Below are 10,802 nucleotides of genomic sequence, written 5' to 3'. Positions count from 1 at the left end.
ACCACCCTTATCTCCACTCAACCCCATCATTAAAATCTAGAATTATGTTATCTCTAGTTTTTAGCCCAGACTCTACCACATGATAGACATTATATAGAAATTCAGTATTCATTTGCATGGTCAGAAAACAGGCATTCAGACAGTGTTAAATATTTTGGTCATTGTTCACACTGGTTAGGTTTTCTTATATCTTGTGGAATATGTGAACAGGTTGCAATCCAGCCCGTGGATACGTGTTCATAAATCCCATTGGTTTTCTGATTTACTGTATGTAACTATCAGCAGGAGGTAGCTATAATTTGAAGATGTGCACTTCAGAGCAATTAAATAGAAGAGGGTAAGTTAATTTGAAAATATTAATTTTCTCCCCCACCCCTTTAATTACTGTACCTATGAGGTGTTGGCATTCTGAGAAATAGACTTCACCAAAATAATCAAGAAGATTGTAACCCCAGACTTGTTTATCTGATGGCATTATCTGGGCTATTTCAAAATGGCTTTTGGCTAGGGCTTAAGTTTGCCTTCATCATCTTTGTAGTGGACCTTCTCCTAGAACCGGGTGGGAGAAGTATGGCTCTATTTAATTTGTCTGAAGCTTGCAGTAAGTCTCAGTCCTAATAACTAAGGAACCCTTCTATACTATATTGCAATGGTCCAAACAGAAAGTATCCCTGGGAGCCTAACATTCATCTTCATAGCCTGTGGTATTTAGCAGCCCAGAAGACACTGTTTTGTGCCTTATTTTAATATTTATTAAATATTAAATATTTAATAAATATCTGACATCTCTCCAAATATCTGACATCTCTATCTTTCCCTAGGAAGAAATTCTTTGGGCATGGCATAGCATCTTGCCATCCACCTTCTTGTTGGGTAGATACTAAAAAAAAAAAAAACAACTTACTTGAATGGACTTGCCCATGTGGTTCAGGAGAAATCAGAACCATCACTTACTGTACATACTGTTGTACTGTAATTTGTATAGGGATCTAAGGAACTCATTCATTTCACCTACCTTGCAACAACATCCCAGACAGGTAGGTCTTTGTATACAAAGTTTTTACTTTCTAATTCCAAAGACAATATCACCAATATTGTGGCCAAATTATCTGTGACAGCAGAAGGACATATAATCAGGGACCCCTGATTACCATATATTAATTTGATTTTATAAGCTTTTCTGTCTGATTGTGCATGAATCATTGATTGCAATAAATAATGTATTTACAGGAAGCCTTTAAGAAAGACCATACTATCCTGCAGACAAACATTTCTATTGCTATTGGTTTCACGTAACAAGGAAATGTTCAATATCATTGAATCTTTCCTAAGTCTGAATGAAGACTTAAACTGAGATAAAATTTTTAAAAGACAGGAGTATTGCCTGGAGGAGGTTTTGCTCCCTCTCAAATCTCTTCTGGATTTTTAGGTGCCATCACTGGTGAGAGGTGTTTTTAGTGCTTCAAATCCAAAACTTTCAATTTGGATTTAGAAGCAGTTGCCCTTGTGTGACTGTATCCTATTTCAGCTATTGCAATATACTTGACAAACTTATACCCTTGAAGAATATTGATGAGCTTTGGTTGGTTAGCTAGGTTGTTAGCCAAAGGACAGCATATTGCACTAAAATTGCCCTGGTCTGCTATTGTTTTTCAGACTCAATTTAAGATGGTGACTTTTTTGTTCTTAAGCCCTAAGTAGCTTAGATGCTTCTTCATGACACTGTCTGGCTCTTCCTATTGTAAAAATAGGTACTTCTGAGCTCCCAAATTTTTATGGGAGCCCATTTCTGAGGCACATGTGAAAGGGCTTTTATCTCTCATTCTTAAGCTCTGGAATACCTTCAGAGTAATCATTCACATACTGCATATACATGTTCGTGTACATTAACTTTTAACATTGCTGTTTAAATTGTTTTACCATTTTAGCCCAGTGTGTGGCTTGAAGCAGGTCACAGAGTGGTACGAGAAAGAGAGAGAGACAGAGAGAGAGATCACTTAATCAGAGCTAGTATTAATGAGCAGGAGGATATTCACTGGGATCACAGAAGGAGTGACAGATTTACATAAATCTTTCCTGTTAGATTCATGTACCTCCTCTAGGGACCAGCATCTGGTTGACCCTTGTTGAGCCCCAGAGTTAAGCAGGGCCTACCTGGTTAGGCTTGGAAAGGGAATCACCTGGACATTCCAGGCCCACTGGCTAGATTGAAAAGTCAAAACAAAACTCTGGAAGACAATGGTCAACCATTTCTGTAATGCTGCTAAAGAGTTTACAGGGATACCCCCATGAAGTCACCAAGAGTCAACTTTTACTCAAAGGAGACTTTGTGGCCTTACCTATGTTGCCAAATATTACCAGATGTTAACTAGCAAACCCTCCCTGGCAATTATTCTAATTTTATTATATGACAAAACAATATAGTCATATAGCTAGCTCAAGACAACTTACCTATTATGACATTCAGTGAAATGATTAATAAATGAATTGCTCATCCATTCAGACATAGAAATCATCTATATTCTAAGGTTTTGTATATTATTACCATCCTGCAGGATTTCTTTGCAGCATAAGATAAAGTACAATTTTTGTAGTAAATAAGGAGCCTACACTTAAGGTAGTTGATGTATCTCAGTTATTTATACTATATGGACAAATGTCTGTGGATAATAGTGCTGTGTACACGTATTTGCTTTCCCCTAATCTAACTGAATCAATTTATTTTTCACTCTTCATCATTCATCCTCATTATTGCTTACCTTGCCATGTAAAAAACTCAAAATCCATAAGTATCCAGTACAAGACTTGCACTGAGAAAGAATACCAGGAACAGAATATTATACATATAATAGCCAAGATATATTTGATTCAGTGGCAAACTGACAAGGTGAAAACATTGAAATAATATTAGTTTTTTATATCTTGTGATTTGCTCATATAGTTCGGGTGGGGGGGTTCTGCTCTATAAGCAATACTCATTAAAGTTTAGCTTGTCAATATAAAAATATGCTGGAAATCTGACATGTATAAGCAAGCTACCACGTAAGCAGAGATCCAACTCCAGCAAGACTTAAAATAGGCTGTTTGCATATCACTAATGCTAGATAGATAGACATTCACAGCAGCTGGATGGATGTTCTGATGCCCAACTCATTGTGAAACAGAATTATTTCAGCCTTTCCAGATCCAGGCATGGGGAAGCATTTATTTCCTTAAATGGATCAAGGCAAAGAAATGGAACAGGGATAAGACTGCAGACCTTTTCCCCTTAGGACAGTCCCCAAGATCCATAGAATTCCTTGGTCTTCCATTCTGAGGTTGGAGACATCTCTGACCTCAGAGAGGAGGCATCTGACTTTGGATTCTCCTCCCAACCAACCTCCCTAATTACTGCTCTTCCAGGAATGGAAAACTCTCCAAGCATCAGGGGACATCTTCATCCTCATTTCCACCCTGCCAAGCTGCCATCCACAAGACATTGCAAGAGTCCTGCTGTTCTAGACTACCTTTAGGATTTCTAAATGTAGTACCATATATGTAATCTTAAGGGACAGATGGCATGCAAATGATGTTCCTATTGTGAAATGTTTAGCCACATAGAACTGGACAGCACCTTAAGAACAAACAGATGCTTTGGAGTACCTGGGATTGCTTGCATAGCACCTGTCTGCAACTCCTTAGCAGATGCATCTTTTCCCACAATTGCATGGCTGCTGAAATCTCAAAAAAAGTTTGAGTTTTTTTACTTTCAGGTTCAAATTGCCAAGCAGTCACTATGTAGAGTCCATCTATATAAAATTAATAACAACATGAGCTGACAAGATTTTCTCCATTCTATTTGTCATTCTCTGGCTGGTTGGTTGGTTGGTTGGTTGGTTGGTTGGTTGGTTGGTTGGTAGGTAGATAGATAGATAGATAGATAGATAGATAGATAGATAGATAGATAGATCCTTTCAGATTGTAATTAATTTCTGAGCTTACTCTCAGAATTAGAGCATTGAGAATAAGAGTACAGTAGATTCACTAAATACTGCAGACTATCAGCTTTAAAGGTGCATTGTTTTCCTGATGCACAGGTTATACATAAAAATTTGAATACAATCTTATATAAGCTGGTAATATTTTATTTGTGCCCTGGTAACTGACACATATTACACAAATAAGCAAAAGGAATTGGAAGCCCTAGCAGCCTGTCCATCCATCATACTTTGTAAAAATCTGGAAATTAAAAAAGAAAATAACAGAACAAGAGAGAATATCTAATACATTGGTTTAACTTCAGAAACATTATTGACCAAATCATATTTCTAGCTTCTAGAGAGTCATTTGGATGAAACATTGCTTCTCAGTGTTTTGGCTAAGATCAAGTGTAGCATATGTGTAGAAACATCCTTAAAATCTTTAAGGACTTACAACATCAAAGAAATAGTTATCCTGCCCTCACCTACATGGACTTTGAAGAAACAAGATAGAAACAGTATTGCTGCTTTTGAACTTTGGAGTTGGAGAAGACTCCTGAGAATATCATGGACAGCTAAGAAAACAAACAAATGGATCATTGAACAAAACCTAGAGTTCTCATTTGAGGCACCAATGACCAGGCCCAAATCTTCATATTTGGACACATTATGCAAAGGCCTAGCTCTCTAGAGAAGTTTATAATACTAGGAAAGGTGGAAGGAAAGAGAAGAGGGCAATCAGCACCAAGGTGGATGAACTCAATTACAGAGGTGATGGGTACACCACTGGAAGACCTAAAGAACCAGGTTGGGGACAGACCCTCCTGGGAAAAAAATCCATCTGTGTGATCACTAAGAGTAAATACTGACTTAACAGTTCTCAATCAATCAATTTTCTTATTTTTGTCCTGATTCTGCCCACGTTTTGTGGTATAGTCCCAGCATACCATCTTAAAGGCTGCACCCAAGAAGTTCTGCATTTCATCACAGAGGATCCTCTGATTATGTTCTGGGGGGCTCAGACAGGCTAGAAATTCCTATTATTGGTTTTCATCAGTCTCCTTTTCTGCTCTTTGTGCAAATAGGATTAAGAAGATCCTACTTTTTCAGGTCAGTCCTAGGCTTGGGAACGCCATGTGGAATAAAACCCATGGACGGTTAAATTATATATCACAATGTTTGAGCATTTTTAGAAAAATGCAGTTTAAAGAAATACCCCAAACAGTCACCACTTTAAACCCATTTACTACAAAAACATAACATCTCAAAAAAAAAAAAAAAAAGTTAAGGCACCAACTGTGTTAGCTGTGGAGCATTAAATGACATGCAATATATAAACCAACTATGTAATATTCTGTGATCTGAACAATTAAAAAAAATCCTTTAGGAAACTTAAGTCTTATCTGAAATTCACTGCAAGTGTCCTTAAAATGTGGAATAATTGCCATACTTTTGTCCTCACTGTAGTGAAGTCTCTAAAATTCTAATTCAAAATACATCAGTGGAAAGTCACTAACATTCTGGTAAAAAATGCACAAGCATAACTGCCTATCTACACTATATTTGCACCCAATTAATTTGAAATTAGTACAAAACATACACATTACATAAAAATGCCAATTTCACGTCCCTATATTTCCAAATTGCAATCAGCCATCAATAAATGCTACTGATGTCATTCTACTTCCTCCATTTGTTTTCTGTCAACACATGCACAAGAGACTGACTGTTGAGCAAAAGGCAAAACAAGGGATTTGTTTTGTTTCGTTTGCTTACTTTTGCAATATATTTTTCAACCAGACATTCACAACTTTTCATAAACATTCATCTTCAAGCAAAGACCAAAGCTGGAAATATTCTTCCTCCCAAGTGAAAACTTCAGAAAGATTTAAGAGCAACTATGTTGCCAAGACATCCCTAAACTGCTTATTATAGGAAGCTGGTGTTGAATGACAAGGATGATAGATCACTCTATTACTGCCCTGTGACTTCTTATTCATTTGCTCTGAAACCTCCAGTACTGGCCACCATCAGAGGTGGAATACTGGGCTGGACGGGCTATTGGGCTCAGCCAGAATGGCAGTTCTTCAAGTATCTTCTTAATCCAACACAAGGTTCCTTACTGGACACTAAGGGTTCCTAATAGGCAGTATTGCTTTAACTTTAGTGAAAACGCATTCCCACTCTAGAAATTAATTGCAAGCTTAACTACACCTGACTCCAGCACTCAACCTTTTCTAGTAAAAGCCAGAAATTAGAGGAATTATGAATGGCCACCACAACCAGATGTCATTGAATGAAATGAAGGGTGAGGAAGGTGATTATTACTTCCTATAAAGTTGTATATGAAGCATAAAAATAAGGAAGCTGATAACATGTTCCTTATTCACTTGAAAATTATGGAAAGGGGAAAAAAGCGTAAAAGTTGGAGACACAGCTCCAGAAACATTGATGTTTTTGTACCGTATGTCTTATGAACCATTAAGGGCATTAGAAGTAGCAATGGCAAACTAGAGATTCCTTCTTTCTTCCTCTCTTTGCTCTGCTTTCTCCAAATTCAAAGACCAATATACCGAGCTATTCTCCTCAGCCTCATTCCACAATTCACACACCCTCTTGAGATATCTGTAAAACTATAGTGGATTTCTCTATTGGAGCTGGGAAGGAAATTTTCCATGCCCTAGATGACATGTTAGAGTTACTGAGATAGAAATAGAGATGACAGAGAGATGAGCAATATCTGTACTCAGCAGCGTGTTGGGTGGGGAAGGAAAAACCCTAATGGAGAAAAGACCTGCTCGTAGCTCAGCCATAATACCAAATTTCAGTTCACGACCAGAAAGTGACAACAGTCTCAGGACAAACCAAGCCTTAGCAAAGAGACTGCCTTACCCCCATTCCATTTTCATTCATCTCATGTGAATTAATTATTGAAACTATTCAAATCCATCTATGCTACATGGCCTCTGGCAGACCAACTGCAATATGCTCAGAGGAAAAAGACAATATTAGTTTTAACAGTTCCTGATCTTTGTAGCGCTGAAGCTTCCTTCTGTGAAAATGAATACGAAGCGTGTAATCTTGATTTGGCTTCTTCACAGCTGAGGAAAGCAACTCAAACAAAGTGATTCCCCCTTTTACAAGTTTGGTAAGAGCCACCAACTTTTATTAAGAAAAACAACATCCCTGACCAATCAGAATATTAAAGCTTTGCCTGATCAGATCCGCACTATAATATTTTATCATTAGTTTTTACCTAACTCTGTTATTTATGAATTCATAAAATTTTGTAGGTAGTCTATTCATAGGTATTTATTTATTTATTAAATTTGTCCCCGCCCATCTCCCCCCAATAGGGGACTCTGAGCAGCTCACAACTCATTAAAAACAATAAATAAATATACAATTAAAAGCTTATATACACAGTTACAAAAGATAAAGGAAAAAGTCCAGGAGGCTGATGGTTCAGGGCAGCAATGCCAGGCCTCTAGGGGGCTAGCCAACCCCACACTTGATGACTTCCCTCCTCACCCCAGGCCAGATGGCAGAGCCAGATCTTCAAATCCCTCTGAAAGGCCAGGAGTGAGGGGGCCAATCTCACCTCTGGGGGCAAGATGTTCTACAGCAGAGAAGGCCCACCTTCTGGACCCTGCTAGTCGAAGCTCTTTTGCCGAGGGGGTCCGAAGCATGCCCTGTCTGTGTGATTGGGTGGGGTGGGTTGAAATTGTGGGGAAGAGGTGGTCCCTCAGGTAACCTGGTCCTATGCCATGTAGGGCTTTAAAGGTGATAACCAACACCTTGAATTGGACCCGGAAGCAAACCAGTACCCAATGCAGCTCATGGAGCAACGGTGTTATGTGGGTCCTTCTTTGGGCCCCAAAAATAGCTCGCGTGGCTGCATTCTGGACCAGCTGAAGCTTCCGGATGCTCTTCAAGGGTAGCCCCATGTAGAGCGCATTGCAGTAGACTATCTGGGAGATAACAAGGGCATGAGTGACCATTCAAAGGGCATCCCGATCCAGGAAAGGGCATAACTGGTGCACAACCCGAAGTTGTGCAAAGGCCCTCCTGGCCACAGCCACCACCTGCTCTTTGAGCAGGAGCCATGAGTCCAGGAGGACCCCCAGATTATGCACTGGGTCTGTCCGGGGCAGTGCTACCCCATCCAGCACCTAAGATGACAAAGTCCCAGATACAGAGGAGCCATTAACCCACAGCCACTCTATCTTTCCAGGGTTCAGCTGAAGCTTGTTCCCCATCCAGACCCTTACAGCCTCCAGGCACTGCGAAAGGGTGGCCACGGCATCACTTACTTCACCAAGGATGGAGATGTATAGCTGCATATCATCAGCATACTGATGACACCTCATCCCATGATGATGGATGATCTCGCCCAGCGGTTTCATGTAGATGTTGAAAAGGAGTGGAGAGAGAACCGAACCCTGCAGCACCCCACAAAGGAGGGGCCGAGGATGGGACCTCTCGCTCGCTATCACCACCGATTGGGATCAGCCCTGGAGAAAAGAGGTGAACCAGCACAAGACTGTGCCACCTACCCCCAATTCCCTGAGTCGTCCCAACAGGATACCAACATTATCAAAAGCCGCTGAGAGATCAAGGAGAGCAAGGGTGGTCGCACTTCCACCATCCTGCTCCCACCAGAGATCACCCATAAGTGTGACCAATGCCATTTCCATTCGATAACCTGGCCTGAAACATGACTGAAAAGGGTCCAGATAATATAATGTTGACCCCTGCCACCCTTTCTGTGTTTCCTGATGAATTTTTCTTAGTATGTATTTATCTGGATTTCATTCGTAGGAAGAGATTCTCAAAGCAGGAATGCAGAGAATGTAAACATGCAACATACAAAAGTCATTAATGACTGAGCATGTGAGAATAGAGGGCAAGAATTCCATTACTGGGGGGAGGTGCAAGAAAAGAGGGCAATGGGTTTGACCAAGGAGAGGATATAACTTTGGATCAGCCTCAAACAGCTCAGGGACTGTCCACCTGTTTGCAATGGCTACTGCTTCTGAATTTTATGATTTTAGATGTAGTTCTTAGCCATCTTATTTAAGTTCCTGGAAAGCTTCCATCCATTTGTACTTGTCAGGGGCATCAATGTGGGAGCGGGGGAGAGACAACTGATCAAAGGCACAGTGCAGCAAGTCCCTGTTCCTTTTGTGTATGCACTGCAATGTCAATGCACACTCCAAATCACGTGGCACAATACCATAACTCTGCTTTTGTCATTCCGCAGAAGCAGTAAGATTCTCAAGATGCCTCTAGTCCAGTTTGACAAGATTTAATATCATTCTTTTGGTATCTACCCCATATCTCAAGAGAAAAAAATGTGCATTGCAAGTTCAGAGAAAGTCCTAGGCAATTTAATAATTTCCTTAAATAGCATCTGTGAGGTCTGTGAACAGTGTAGGTATTTACAGATGATATTGGAGGAAAACTTTTGATAGTTACTTCTGAAAGTCTCTCTGCAATGCGGTGGATGAAATAACTCGAGGACAGGGAGCAAAATGAATGTTTCTTGCCATCCATTTGTGTCAAGCTTAAATGAATTGGTCTTAAATGATCAGACATAATAGATCAATCGATGGATGGATAACTTTGCTGTGTTTATTTATTGAATGCTTTCACAAGCTGTAAAGAATCTTGCAGGCTGCTTTTTGGCTTTGCAGTAACTTTTTGACACATTGCCCAATTCCGTCACTATTTCATCAATTAAATGGATTAATATCTGAACTTGGTATGCTTACCTCTTGAGCAGAAATGCCTAGGATTGCCTAGTGGATACAGTCGAAGCAGAAAGTGTTGGAGAAATACTGTGGGTTAATTTCCAGTGGAGTTGGCACCTAGCACACTCCCAGTCAATCCTTAGATCAGATCAGACCAAGTACACATGCCATTCAGAACAGCTAGCAAAAATATAGCTCGATTTGCAAATATTAAAAGCAATTAACTGGCAAAAATGGAGGGAAAGGTAGGGGAAAAGCAAGGAGAGAGATATGAACAAGAGATAAACATTATCATCTATCTCTATCTATCTATCTATCTATCTATCTATCTATCTATCTATCTATCTCAAAAGGACCGCATTTTCCAGAGCTACTGGAAACAATACTGTGGATAATTAATGTGCACATACCCAGAGAGAGTGGCCTTTAGTTATTCCAGCCTTAACCCTTTTTTGTTCCTAGCAGCAAAATAGAGATGGAAAGGTGGACACCAGGTGATCCTTTCTTAATTCTGTACCATTAAAGAAACAATTTGGTAGACAGGGATGATGTATGTAGCAAAAAGAAGGATAGTATTCTTTCCAAGGCTTTAAAAAAAGAAGAGCTGTAGATGTTGGTACCACAGACATCTTTTTAGCAAAGGTGGTGGCATACTTTTAAACCAGAGAAAGTTTAATATAATCTATTCCAAGATACAAGTATCTATTACATTTGGAATTAACCTCCTGGACAATCCCCTGTTGGAAATGGATCATATAAATACTTATTCAATTGTTTATCTGCCCTAAAAATTTTGTTTTTGCAGAATTTACTGTTCGCTGAGGACAGAGCTCAGTGCTTTTGTAAGACATACATACCTTCTGATGTCCAGAATATACATGGATGCTTTTTGGGAAAGACTGAAGCGTGGTCATATTTTACTGAAATTATTATTCTTGGTGAGTGACTAGTTACCCACATAGATTTAATTAATAGCAGCAGCAGCTGAATATTTGTGGTTCAAGCACCGTGGGGCAAATTGCTAATCAGAACTACAGGCCCACTGGAGAGAACTGAAAGCACAGGAAATGATGAGAGCTATTTCTTCAAT

Source organism: Python bivittatus, unplaced genomic scaffold (assembly GCF_059951505.1).
Source record: "Python bivittatus isolate LINGU-HERP-01145 unplaced genomic scaffold, Pbiv_v1 ctg000330_np1212, whole genome shotgun sequence".
NCBI lineage: Eukaryota > Metazoa > Chordata > Lepidosauria > Squamata > Pythonidae > Python > Python bivittatus.
This window is presented reverse-complemented; position numbering follows the sequence as displayed.